We start from the raw sequence: 13,964 nt of genomic DNA on the forward strand, positions 1-13,964 counted from the left end.
AAGTTTGGGTATTTTGTACTTTCATTTTCATTGAATTCTAGGAAATCTTTAATTTCTTTCTTTATTTCTTCCTTGACCTATTGGTGACTCATTTCGGCATTGTTCAGTTTCCATGAGATTGTAAGCTTTTTGGAATTTTTGTTATTGTTGAAAGCTAACTTTAAGCCATGGAGGTCTGATAAAATACAGGAGTTTATTCCAATTATTTTGTATCTGTTGAGATTTGCTTTGTGACCAAGCATGTGGTCAATTTTAGAGAAGGTTCCATGTGGTGCTAAGGAGAAGGTATATTCTTTTGTTTTGGGTGCAATGTTCTGTAGATATCAATTAAGTCCATTTGTGTCATAACTTCTGTTAGGCCCCTTATTTCTCTGTTAACTTTCTGTCTGGCAGATCTATCCAGTAGTGAGAGTGGGGTGCTGAAATCTCCCACTACTAGTGTGTGGGGTTTAATGTGTGATTTAAGCTTTAGTAATGTTTCTTTTACAAATATGAGTGCCCTTGTATTTGGGGCATAAATGTTCAGAATTGAGACTTCATCTTGGTGGATTTTCCCTGTGATAAGTATGTAATGTTCTTCCCAATCTCTTTTGATTGATTTTAGTCTGAAATCTATTTTATTAGATGTTAGGATAGCTACACCAGCTTACTTCTTAAGTCTATTTGATTAGAAGGTCTTTTTCCAGCCTTTTACTCTGAGGTAGTGTCTGTCTTTAAAGTTGAGGTATGTTTCTTGTATACAGCAGAAGAATGGATCCTGTTTTTGTATGTGTTCTGTCAGCCTTTTTTGTATGCATTCTGTCTTTTTATAGGTGAATTGAGACCATTGATATTAATGGATACTAAGGACCAGTGATTGTTAATTCCTGTTACTTTTTTTGTTGGTAGTGTTGCATGTTTCTCTTCTTTGGTATTCGTTGGTGTGGGATTATCTATTGCTTGTGTTTTCATGGGTGTATCTAACTTCCTTAGGTTGGATTTTTCTTTCTAGTGCTTTCTATAGGGCTGGATTTGTGGAAAGATACTGCTTAAATCTGGTTTCATCATGGAATATTTTGTTTACTCCGTCTATGGCAATTGACAGTTTTGTTGGATATAATAGTCTGGGTTATTATATAGTAATATATATAGTCCATGGTCTCTTAGTGTCTGCATTACATCTGTCCAGGACCTTCTGGCTTTCAGAGTCTCCATTGAGAAGTCAGGTGTTATTCTGATGGGTCTGCCTTTATATGTTACTTGGCCTTTTTCCTTTCCAGCTTGTTTTTTATTATTTTTTTCATTTTTCTTTATTAAGAAATTTTCTACTCACTCCACATGCTATCCACAGACACCCCCTCCTCCCTCCTCCCACCCCCCAGCACTGTTTCCCAAGCCACCCCACATCCCCACATCCCCCAAATCGGGGTCTCCCATGGGGAGTCAGCAAAGCCCAGCACACTGAGCCTAGGCAGGTCCAAGCCCCTTCCCACTGCACCAAGGCTATGCAGTCATGATGGGAGGATGTGCAGAGATGACTGACCACACTAGTGGAAGCCCATGAGCTGTGGACTGGTGGCTGTGGAGACCCTATGGAACTGGACTAGGCCCTCTGGATAAGGAAGATGGTTGTTTGGCTCGAACTGTTTGCGGGGCACCAAGGCAGGAAGATCAGGATCTGTCCCTGGTTTATGGGTAGGCATCTGGAATCCTTTCCAGCTCTTAATATTTTTTTCTTTATTCTGTATGTTTAGTGGTTTGATTATTATGTGGCAAGGGGACTTTTTCTTTTGGATCCAATCTATTTGGTGTTCTGTAAGCTTCTTGTACCTTCATAGGCATTTCCCTTTTTATGTTGTGAAAGTTTTCTTCTATGATTTTGTTGCATTTATTTTCTGTGCCTTTGAGTTGATATTCTTCTCCTTCTATCACTATTATTTTAAGGTTTGGTCTTTTCATGGTGTCCCAAATTTCCTGGACATTTTGTATTATGTTTTTTTGGCTTTTGTGTATTCTTCGACTGATGAATCTATTTTCTCTATTGTGTCTTCAACATCAGAGATTCTCTTTTCCATCTCTTGCATTCTGTTGGTTATGCTTGTATCTGTAGTTCCTATTCGTTTACTCAGATTTTCCATTCCCAGCATTCCCTCAGTTTGTATCTTCTTTATTGACTCTATTTCAGTTTTTAAATCTTGGACTGTTTCATTCACCTGTTTAGTTGCTATTTCTTGGCTTTCTTTAAGAGATTTATTGATTTCTTCCAATTTTTTGTTTGTTTTTTCTTCAAATTCTTTAAGGTAAATTTTCATTTCCTCTTCAAAGGCCTCTGTCATCCTCTTAAAGTCATTTTTAAGGTCCATATCTTCTGCTTCTTCTGTTTTGGGATGTTCAGGTCTTGCTGATGTAGCACCAGTAGGTTCTGATGGTGCCATACTGGTCATTATGGTCATTATGTTGTTGACTGTATTTTTGCACTGGCGTCTACTCATTTCTCCCTCCACTCTGTGCAAGTGGTGTCTGTGTCTGAGGGAGCCTCTTTTGGTCCAATAGATATTCTTGGTCTAACAGGAGCTTTTGGTCTAATCGCGGCTCTTGGTCCGATCGGTGCTGGTGGATTCTGCATCTCAGGGAGCAGATCTTAGTCCTATGGGCACCAGTGGGCTTTGTCTCAGGGAGCAGCTATTCCTAATTGGTGCAGGATGGGACCTGTTTTCTTGGTGAGGGAGTGGGGGAAGAGGCAGCTAGAGGTTCCCTGGGGCTCCAATGGCTTTGGGGGAGGGGCACGGAATATGCCTCTGGGGGGGGGGGCTAGGAACTAGGGACCTGGTCTGCCCAGTTTGGAGATAGGGTCTTACCTGTTGCCAATTAGTGCAGGATGGGCTTATGATTGGTTTTCGCTGGTATCACAGGGAGCTGTTTTCTTGGTGAGGGGGCAGAGAGAGGTTTATGATTTCTTGTAACTCCCATATCTCTCCATTTCATTTTTGTCTAGATGACCATTGTCCATTGGTGAGAGTAGAGTATTGAAGTCTCCCACTATCAGTGTATGAGGGTCAATATGTTATTTAAGTGGTAGTAGTGTTTCATTTACAAACTTGGGTGCCCTTGTGTTTATGGCATAGATGTTAATTGAAATGTCTTCTTGGTGGATTTTTCCTTTGATGAGTATGTGATGTGGTTCTTTATTTCTTTTGTTTGGTTTTGGTTTGAAGTCTATTTTGCTAGCTGTTACATGGCTACATCAGCTTGTTTCTTAGATCCATGTGCTTTGAATATCTTTTACTAACCCTTTAACCTGAGGTAATATCTGTCCTAGAGAGATGAGGTGTGTTTCTTGAACACAGTAGAAAGATATGTCCTGGTTTTGCATCCATTCTGTTAGTCTGTTTGAGACCACCGATATTGAAAGTTATCAATGACCAATGGTTGTTGATTTCTGTTATTTTGTTTCTTCTGGTGGTGTTGGTAGTAGTGGTGTTGGTAGTGGTGTGTGTGTGTGTGTGTGTCTGTCTGTCTGTCTGTCTGTCTGTGTCCCCTCTTTTGATTTTGCTAGTGTGGGATTATTCCCTGTGTTTCTATGTGTGTAGTAAACTTCCTTAGGTTAGAGTTTTCTTTCTAGCACCTTCTGCAGGGTGGGATTTGTACATAGATATTGCTTAAATTTGGCTTTATCATGGAATATCTCTTATTTTCTCCATCTGTGGTGGTTGAAAGTTTTGCTAGGTATAATAATCTGGGCTGGCATCTGTTATCTCTTTTAGTCTAAAGTAATCTGTCTGTGACCTTCTGACTTTTAGAATCTCCAATTGAGAATCCAGGTGTAATTCTAATAGTTCTGCCTTTATGTGTTATTTGGCCTTTTTCTCTTGCAGCTTTTAATATTTTCTTTGTTATCTGTGTTTAGTGTTTTGATTGTTATGTGATCAAGGGTCTTTCTTTTCTGGTCCAATCTATTTGGTCTTTTGTATGCTTCTTGTACTTTTATACTCATTTCTTTCTTTAGGTTAGGAAAATTTTCTTTTATGATCTTATTAAAAATCTCATTTGGGACTTTGAGCTATGAATCATCTTCTTCTATTCCTATTATTGTTAGAATTGGTCTTTTTATGGTATCCCAGATATCCTGGATGTTTTGTGTCAGGCTTCCCTATTAGTTACTAGACATAGGCAATATGGGATTAACTAAGTTTTTTAGAGTCTATTTAAAGAGTTTTACTTTAGTCTAGAGAATTTCACACATGTATATAATAAATTATTATCTACCCTTCATTCCCCACAACTCCTCTCATGTCCTTTTATAATGTACCATTCTCAAGTTCATTTCATGTCATATATATGTATATATGTCTATATGTATATGTATGTATGTGTATATATGTATATATGTATAGGGCCATCTACTTGAGCATGGGACTCAGTCTATTTAAAAAAGTATATTTAAATTTTATACATTTATTACATTTGTGTATGTATATGTGTGTGTGCCTGCCAGTATGTGCCATGGCACGTGTGTGTAGTACAGAGGACAATTTTAGGACTTTGTTCTCTCCTTCTATCATGTAGGACCCAGGGATTGAACTAAGATCATCAATCTTGGTGGAGAGAGCTTTTGCCTGCTGAACAATCTCTCCAGGCCCTAATGTCTATGTTTGTTACTTTTAATTTGGCATATGGATAACTGTCTTTCAATAATCCTGTAAATTAAATTAGTTATTTTCCTGTAGATCATATCATGAAAATTTAAATTAAAATCATATTAAACTCCCAAAATAGAACATTTTAACATTTAAGAGTAAAAATTATATTCATTGATTTGACATAAAGAGATTACTCCAGAAAATTTGTAGTATACATTTTCTGCTGCTTTTTATTTTAGAAGACATAAAATTTAATGTCATCACATATCTCTGTGCTTTATCCTCACCTGAGTTTTATTAACAGTGCCTAATAATCTGAATCAATTGCCTGTTTTTTTTCCTTTGTTCTTCAATTTATAATTAATCACAACTATTTCTTGTAAAGAAACATTTGTACTTGAAAATAAAAATGTATCAATTAATGTGTGGAATTTTTCTCCAATTAAAATGTGCTTCTAAAGAGATTTTAATTTTTCATATATTATAATACAGTATTCCTTTATATTTTCTAAATACTAAATAAAAATGATGTTTTTATAGCAAGAACACATAAGCCAGTTTTCTCTGCTGTTTCTCTGGGAGCAGTCACTAATGTGGCCCTGCATGGAAGGGCGGCTCCATCCATTACTATGGCAGGCAGAGGAGAGTGAGAAGCAGGAAATAATCACTGTACTCACACTCCTTAGATTGAAGATGCAATATGAAAATCTATAAGCTAGTTTTATGTGAAAATTGACTAACTTTTTTTGGCTTAAACCCGCAGGACTGGAGAACCTGTGAGGATCTGAATTCTAAAGATAACACTCTATCCTTTGAAGATTTCATAAGATTTGTGCTGGACTATAATTCAGAAGAAAAAATATAGCAGAAAAGTATCTATGTGGATCTTCATTTTCACAATAAAGAATATTCTTATGAAACATTTTTTATTTATTAAGAAATTTTTATTCATTTTACATAACAACCACAGATCCCCCTCTCATCTCTTCTTCCACTCTCCTCCCCAGTCTTCAACCCAACCCATCCCCTATCCCCTCCTCCAAAAAGATAAGGCCTCCCATGGTGAGTCAGCAAAGCCTGATACATTCAGTTGAGGCAGGACCAAACCCCACCCCCCTGCATCAAGGCTGTGCAAGGTGTCCCACCATAGGTGATGGGCTCCAGAAAGCCAGCTCATTCACCAGGTATAGATTCTGATCCTACTGCCAGGAGCCCCGTAAGCAAACCAAGCTACACAATTGTTTCCCATAAGCAGAGGGCCAAGTCCCGTCCTATAGAGGCTCCACAGCTATTTGTCTAAAGTTCATGAGTTCCCACTAGTTTTCTTTGGTTTTCTCTGTAGATTTCCCCATCGTGCTCTTTTTTTTTTTAAAGTTATTTATTTTGTTTGTGATCACAATAGAATTACATAATTATTCCTCCTCCCCTTTCCTGCATCCAAACCCCCGCATGGACTTATTTGTTCCTTTTCAAATTGAGTTTCTTTTCTTGTTAATTGCTGCTACACACTACACACCACACACACACACGCACATACACACACACACACAAACACACACACACACTTCTAAATCATCTATATAATGTTACTTGTACATATGTTCTCAAGGTTGACCATTTGGCAGTGAATAACCAGTTGGTGTGTGCTTCCGTGGGGAAGACTATTTCTCCCACTTCCCACATTCCTTAGTTGCCTGTAGTTCTTTATGAAGGGCTGAGACCTCATGATCTTTCCACCATCCACACTAACATGTCTATTTTTCTTCCTGTTCAGCTCATGTTTAGGCAGCAATGTTGGTTTACCCCATCGTGATCTTGATGCCCTTTGCTCATACAATGCCTCTTCCCTCTCTTTGACTAGACTCCTGGAGCTCAGCAGGGTGCTTGGCTGTGGATTTCTGCATCTGCTTCCTCTTATAAAACATTTCTAATTGTGTTTTATGGATTAGGAATTTTTTTTCTTACTTTAATTGTGGGGACAGTGTGTGTTCCTGCAATAATTCATGCATGGGTAGTTTTCAGGAGTCAATTTTCTCATACCAGCTTGTAACCGGATGTTTCTCAGTCCTGCCCAGACCTGTAGTCCTGCAGCCATTTATAAAATAATCACTCAGAGGCTTATATTAATTACTAACTGTATGGCCTATGGCTTCAGCTTCTTGCTATCTAGCTCTTTCATCTTAACTCATTCCTATTAATCTATATGTTGCCATGTAGCATGGCATTACCAATCTGCTGGCATCTCCTTGACCCCTCCCTTCTTCTCTCACTGCCTCTTTTGGATTTTCCCTCCTGGCTCCATCCTGCCCTGCCATAGGCCAATACAGCTTTATTGTCCAATGGGAGCCACATGTATTCCCAGCATACAGAAAGACATCCCACAGTACCAGCTTGTGGACTATAGAGGTTGAACTCAGATAGTCAGCTCTACGGACAAGCACCCTTACCCACTAAGCCATTTGGTAGCCGTGGATTAGGATTTTAAAGTGTTATTTTTGTGTCAAATGTAGACTATAGTAAGAATTAATTTTAAATTATTAAATTATAACTTTAAAATATTATTAAACCTAAATATTATTTGAATATTTATATACTGGTAGTTAATGTTAAAAATAATAACATTTGGTTCTTTTTGAATGTATACGTAATATGTGCTAGTGCCATTAAGGACACACTTAATCTTTATTTTCTCTCTTCTCTCTCTTTAATAGAAACAAAAATTATGATAAAAATTATGATTTGAGTTGTAGGGTAAAGACAAAATAGTTTTTTGCTATGGCAGAACATACACTCTAGTTCACAAATTAACTCATAGAGCAATGATAAAGAAGAAGGAAATAGTGTGAATAAAACCTCAGCTTCTTTACTTAAAACCAATTGCACTGCCTTCTAAATAACTCCAGGAAAATATCTCAGTACTGAATAAGAGAGTTCAGAAAATATATGAGGTTTTAAAAAAAGTGGCAGGATGAGGAATGTGTATCTTGCCACCTGAGTATGTGGACCTATATTTGGATCACTATCATCTATGTAAACCAGACATGGCACCCTGCCTCTGTGGTCTGAGCACTCCTATTGTGAGGTGTAAAGTGGAGACAAAAGACTCCCTGGAATCCTGGCACATGCAGTGGTAACAAAGGAGAGACCCTGTCTCAACCAAAGAGGAAGGCAAGGATCAACACTAAGGTTGTCTTTGACATCACATATTTTGCCTGGTAGGTTTTAGACTCATGTACATGGACATGCACACATGAATATGAACACTCATTAGAACACAAACACACACACACACACACACACACACACACACACACACACACATACACATACATGCACATGCACACACATACACACAGATTTTTAAAAAGGAATCATTACACATTCAAAAGTGAAATACAGGTGAAAATTTTCAAGGATTTCTAATTTTAATGAAGCTGGTATCTTTGGAGAGTTTATATTTTGAATGACTTATGACCTTTTTTGTTGGTGTATTTGGCCATTTTCAGTTGTAGATTTGTGAATACAATGCAAAATCATTAAATCTAGTCAAGTGCATCCTTTACCTCAGCTACATCTTCAAAGTGGAAAACAAATAGACTTTCACAGAACTGACTTTGGAATTGACTTAAAACATTGATAAATTCTTATCTCAGCTGACTTACTAAGATATTGTAAATTCACAATAAGGCTCTAGAGTTACATAGGTTTTTTTTTTTAATTGTTTTAGCTATTTACCTCAAAAGCATTTTCTCCATATGTCCATTTATTTCTGTTTCTGCTCTAGTAACATTTTAATTAGTATTATTTTTACACATTTTCCTCCTGGGGGGTTCCCTGAGCCCCAAGGGAAGGGTTTTGTTTTTGGAAACATGCATTTAGAGCTGAGTGTTACTCTCATGCTCTGCACAGTGTCTGGCTATGGGCCCTGTATTTGTTTCCATCTACTACAGGAGGAAGCTTCTTTAATGATGGCTGAGCAAGATGTTGATTTATGTGTATGGGAGAATGGCATTAGGAGTCTTTTATTGCTATATTTTGTTTGTGTTTTTTGTGTGCATGTGTGTGCATCCATGAGCATGTGTGTGTATGTGTGTGTGTGTTTACAACAGCAGTAGTTGACTTTATCCTAAGTCTCTGGGCTATATAATTCTCAGGTTTATTCACCTAAGCAGTGTGTGAGGTTTGTGTTCCAACCTCTTAGAATGGGCCTTCAGTCAAATCAAATATTGATTGTTGCTCCCACAAACTTTGTGCCGCCATTGCCCTAGCATATCTTGCAGATAAGACACCATTGTAGATCAGAGGGTTTGTGGCTAGGTTGGTGTGTACCTTTCACTTTTGGTAGACTGCAGAGTACTTTTCTGTACTAAAGACAGTTAGCACATAGGTACAAAAGAATCACCAGCTCGACTTTTCCATGTGCATTGTGTGGGTGTTGTCTTCAGCTATGGGACCTTGCTGTTCATTTTCAGAGAGCAACTGATAGTCTTGGCAATGGCCTAGATAGTTTGGAGATTCCCATGGGACACTTTGGACAAGAACTCAGTTAGATATAACTGAATCTCAGTACTAGAAGCTTCATTTCGTGAGGAGATATCCAGTTAGAGATCAGTCTCTCTCATTATTTGGTGATTTCATTTAGATACTTTCATAAATGTTTATATTTTAAAAAGCTTCTACTGCGTTAGGTTTCCATACTGTGTCTCAAATGGACTATAATCTTTGCTGTTTCTCCTCATATGCACTGCCTCATCACCCTCTTCCCACCCTCTCTCTCCACTTGATCCTCTCATTCCAGTTCCCACTCCCATCTATCTATAATGATTTCTTTTTCCGAGGAAAAAAGCCCCTAGTGGCTTACTCTATACTAAACCTCTATACTTCTATGGATTGTAGCTTGGTTATCACTGATTAAACAACTAATATCCACATGTAAGTGAATACATACCATATTTGTCTTTCTGAATCTGTGTTACTTTAGGATGATATCTTCTAGTTCTATCCATTTACATAAAAACTTTATGATTTTTTAATGGCTGAGTAATTGTGTAAATGGGGAATTATATTTGTATAAATTTACTCAGCCATTAAAAAAGGCTTTCATTAGCTTCTGTAGGGCAAAAGACATGGTCAATAAGACAAAAAGACAGCCTACAGAATGGGAAAAGACCTTCACCAATCCCATATCTGACAGAGGACTGATCTCCAAAGTATATAAAGAACTCAAGAAACTAGACATCAAAATACTGAACAATCCAATTTAAAAAAATGGGCTAAACAGAGAATTCTCAAAAGAAGAATCTCAAATGGCTGAAAGACATTTAAAGAAATGCTCAACGTCCTTAGTCATCAGAGAAATGCAAATCAAAATGACTCTAAGATACCACCTTACACCTGTCAGAATGGCTATGATCAAAAACACTAATGACAGTCTATGTTGGAGAGGATGTGGAGCAAAGGGAACACTCCTCCATTGGTGGTTGGAGTGCAAACTTGTACAACCACTGTGGAAATCAGTATGGTGGTTTCTCAGAAAATTGGAAATCGATCTACCTTAAGAAACAGCCATACCACTCTTGGGCATATACCCAAGGAATGCTCAATCATACCACAAAGATACATGCTCAACTATGTTCATAGCAGCACTATTCATAATAGCCAGAACCTGGAAACAACCTAGATGCCCCTCAACTGAAGAACGGATTAAGAAAATGTGGTACATATACACAATGGAGTACTACTCAGCAGAGAAAAGCAATGACAGCATGAAATTTGCAGGCAAATGGATGGAACTAGAAAGTATCATCCTGAGTGAGGTAACCCAAACCCAGAAGGACAAACATGGTATATAAATATAGATATAAAGCAAAGAACAATCAGACTGCAACCCACAGAACCAGGGAAGCTACATAGCAGGGTGGACCCTAGGATGACTGTGGCTTATAAGTTTTGGTTTTACTCAATCACTGGGCAAGCCTCAGTGAAATATTTCACTATTAGGATAAGAATTTGTACTGTATCAAGCTGATAATAGAAAAATAAATGAATAAATAAATAAATAAATAAATAAATAAATAAATAAATATATTAATTCCAGCACTCGGGAGGCAGAGCCAGGCAGATCTCTGTGAGTTCGAGGCAAACCTGGTCTACAGAGTGAGATCCAGGACAGGCACCAAAGCTACACAGAGAAACCCTGTCTCGGGAAAAAAAAACAAAAACCAAAAAACAAAAACAAAAAAAGGATTATGATTAAGTCCTGACTAGAATAGTCTGTGAGGCTGCATTGTCTGAGACAGATGCGTTGAAGCTGTTTTTGGATGTTGGATCATCTGGGCCATAGTGTCATCAGAGACCTTTCAGGGGATCTTGGCAGGTCAAATCTGATCCATGTTAACCTGGAACAAATCCATAGCCTCTTGCTTTCTGTGGAAACAAAAGCAGAGCCTCCTTTCCAAAGCAACACATCCTTACATCCAAATTTTGAAGTCAAGATACCTTTAAAATGTACATATTGGTTTAACTGAACAGCCTTTACAATCAAATGTCTTTCTGCAGTAAAAATCCCAAAGACAACACAATCCAGACTCTCTGTGCAATGTCCATCTTTACATGGCTTATTTTTTAAGTTAACTGTACTGTATCTTTAAAGAGTTTATTTTTTAAAACTATTTTTATATAACTGCATATATTCCTTTTTCTCTTCTAAGCCTATGTACATTTTTACATACATTGTAAACTATTCCACCTGAATCTGCCTTATTGTGAACCTACTGCTTTAAACTGCAGCATTACTAGGATTGAAATGGTAGCTGTGGCTGCTGGTTCTGCCCATCTCAGCTTCCCAACATGGCAGAGCTACATTTACTCCCAGCTCTGGGAACCAGGCTGTCCCCTGACTCTGGGAGGTAGTGGGTCTATGCTTCCATCCAGCATCATGAAGCCCAAAAACCTTTTTCTTTTTCTTTTACTTTCTTTCTTTCTTTATTTATTTGTACTAGCAAAAGCTATATCTATCACACATCATAGTGCACAGCTTGGAGACACCTCTGTGTAACATGGCGTAGATCAAGCCCGCACCCCCTGAACCCGCCACAGAGTAGCTCAAGCCCACATGCTGCAGCTGGTCTGAGAGAGACAGCTAGGAAGCTAGCTGCTCTTGGCTCCATTTTAGAACTCTTTTTTAAAGCTTTCTCAGGTTTTAGGTAGAAACTCTTGCCCCACGTATTGGCACCATTTGTAGCTGAAAATTTTCCTGTGCCCACCCGGCTCCCTTGTCCTTGCATTCCCACAGCTGCTCAGACCCAAATGAACACACAGAGGCTTATATTAATTATAAACTATATGGCCTATTGGCTAAGGCTTCTCGCTAGCTAGATCTTACATCTTAAATTAACCCATAATTCTTATTTATGTTTAGCCACGTGGCTTGGTACCTTTTCTCAGTTCTTGAGGAGGAAGGAGAAAGGTAGAACAGAGGACACTGCCAGTGGCCACCATGAGAAGTAAGATGTAAAGATACTGGTAAGCCACAAGCCATAGATTTAAAATAAGTAAGATGTCTCATTTACAGTAGTCCATACTAATTCAGGTTATATTTGGAATAATGGTATTTATATATAGCAGAAAGTTAGCATACTACACAAAAGTCTTTGAGGTGTGAGGATAATATACAAATAAATTTTTCCCCCTTTCCTTATCATTTTGTTTTGTTTTGTTTGTTTGAGACAGGGGTTGTATATCCTGAGACTTTGTAATGTTGACCAGGCTAGATTTCAACTCAAAGAGATCTGCCTGCCTCTACCTATGGAGTACTGGGATTAAAAGCATGTGACTCCACATTCAATCAGATATTCTTTTTTTTTTTTTCAAAAACTTAAAATGCAAGACGTGTTTACAAAATCTCTCTTTTTCAAGGTGCTGTTAACTTAACCCAGAATAGAGTCACCTGGGAAGGGGAACCTCAGTTGAGAAAGGTCTTCCATCAGATTGGTCCCATGAACACATCTGTAGGTAACTTTCTTGATTAATGATTGATGTGGGAGAGCCCAGCCCACTCTACATGGTATCATTCCTCAGCAAGTGGGTTTGAACAAGCTATGAAAAGCAAGCTAGTAAATAGTATTCCTCTGTGGGTTTTGCTTCAGTTCTTCAGCTTCCTGTTCTGAGATCCTACCATGGCTTTTCTAGATGATAGATTATAATTAGTAAGCTGAAATGAACCCTTTCCACCTGCATTTGGTCATAGTATTTATCACAAAAATAGAAAGGCAAACTAAGACACTTAATTTTTGAAGATGTTCTTCAGGAAGGGGTAAATGATTCTGGAAAGATAAACAGGAAGATGAGAAATAATTGAGCTCAATGGAAAAGTGTGGTTCACTGTGAGAAACTTAGCCAACTAAAGAGCAGCAATAGTTATGTACTAATAGTAACAATAATGGTGGATGAAAGCAGTAGTGCTTAGCATTTTATATCACATAAATATAATATTATATGCTCCAGATTATCTTTTCGAAATTAACTTTTCATATTTTTGACAGTTTCACTATAATCACTCCCCACTACCTTATTCCCTTCCCCACAACTAATTAATACCCTCCTTTCATGTTTGCTTGTTTATTTTTGATATAAGCATTTGATTGGCTGTGTGGTCAGGGATTTGGGAAGAGCATGATTGGAAAATTGGTAAGAAAGACATCTGGGAAAGAATTATATGGATAGATCTCTCTAAATGGGTGACAGATGTGAAGATGCTTGTATCCCATCTAAATGCTCATCAAAATGTGACTTCAGCAGAATGGGAGTTCAATAATCAAATAGAGAGGGTGACCCATTCTTTGGACAGTCATTTTCTTTCCCTAGCCATTCCTGTCATTGTCCAATGGGCCCATGAACAAAGTGGCCATGGTGACAGATAGAGAAGTTATGCATGGACTTGATAACATGGACTTCTACTCATCAAGGATGACCTGGATACAACTGCTGCTGAGTGCCAGATTTGCCAACAAAATGACCAAAACTGAGCTCCTGCTATGGCATTATTCCCCAGAGTGACCAACCAGTTACCTGGTGGCAACTTGATTATATTGAACCATTCATTCAAGAAAAGGATAACACTTAAAAAAAAAAAAAACTAGAGTAGATACTTATTTTCGTTATAGATTTGCCTTTCCAGCACATAATGCTTCTACCAAAACTACCATCTATGGTTTTACAGTGTGCTTTATCCATCATGATGATATTCCACACTGTATTATTTATTACTAAGGAATTTACTTTGCAGATAGAGAAGTGTGACAATGGGCCTATGATCATGGAATCCCCAATTCTTACCATGTTTCC

The 13,964-nt window shown here is 37.9% G+C and overlaps 1 protein-coding gene across 1 annotated transcript in view; it reads left to right on the plus strand.

The window, feature by feature from the left end:
• The window catches only part of Slco6a1 (solute carrier organic anion transporter family member 6A1), an 83,628-nt gene extending 78,136 nt beyond the window's left edge, over window positions 1–5,492 (plus strand). The window contains exon 14 of the mRNA XM_052749322.1: window positions 5,383–5,492. The gene's annotated coding sequence lies outside the window, so the exon portion shown is untranslated. The remainder of the gene's footprint in view (window positions 1–5,382) is intronic.
• The last annotated feature ends 8,472 nt before the right edge of the window (window positions 5,493–13,964 follow it).

The sequence above is a fragment of the Peromyscus californicus genome, unplaced genomic scaffold (assembly GCF_007827085.1).
Source record: "Peromyscus californicus insignis strain IS unplaced genomic scaffold, ASM782708v3 Scaffold_21__1_contigs__length_65335640, whole genome shotgun sequence".
In the NCBI taxonomy this organism is placed as follows: domain Eukaryota; kingdom Metazoa; phylum Chordata; class Mammalia; order Rodentia; family Cricetidae; genus Peromyscus; species Peromyscus californicus.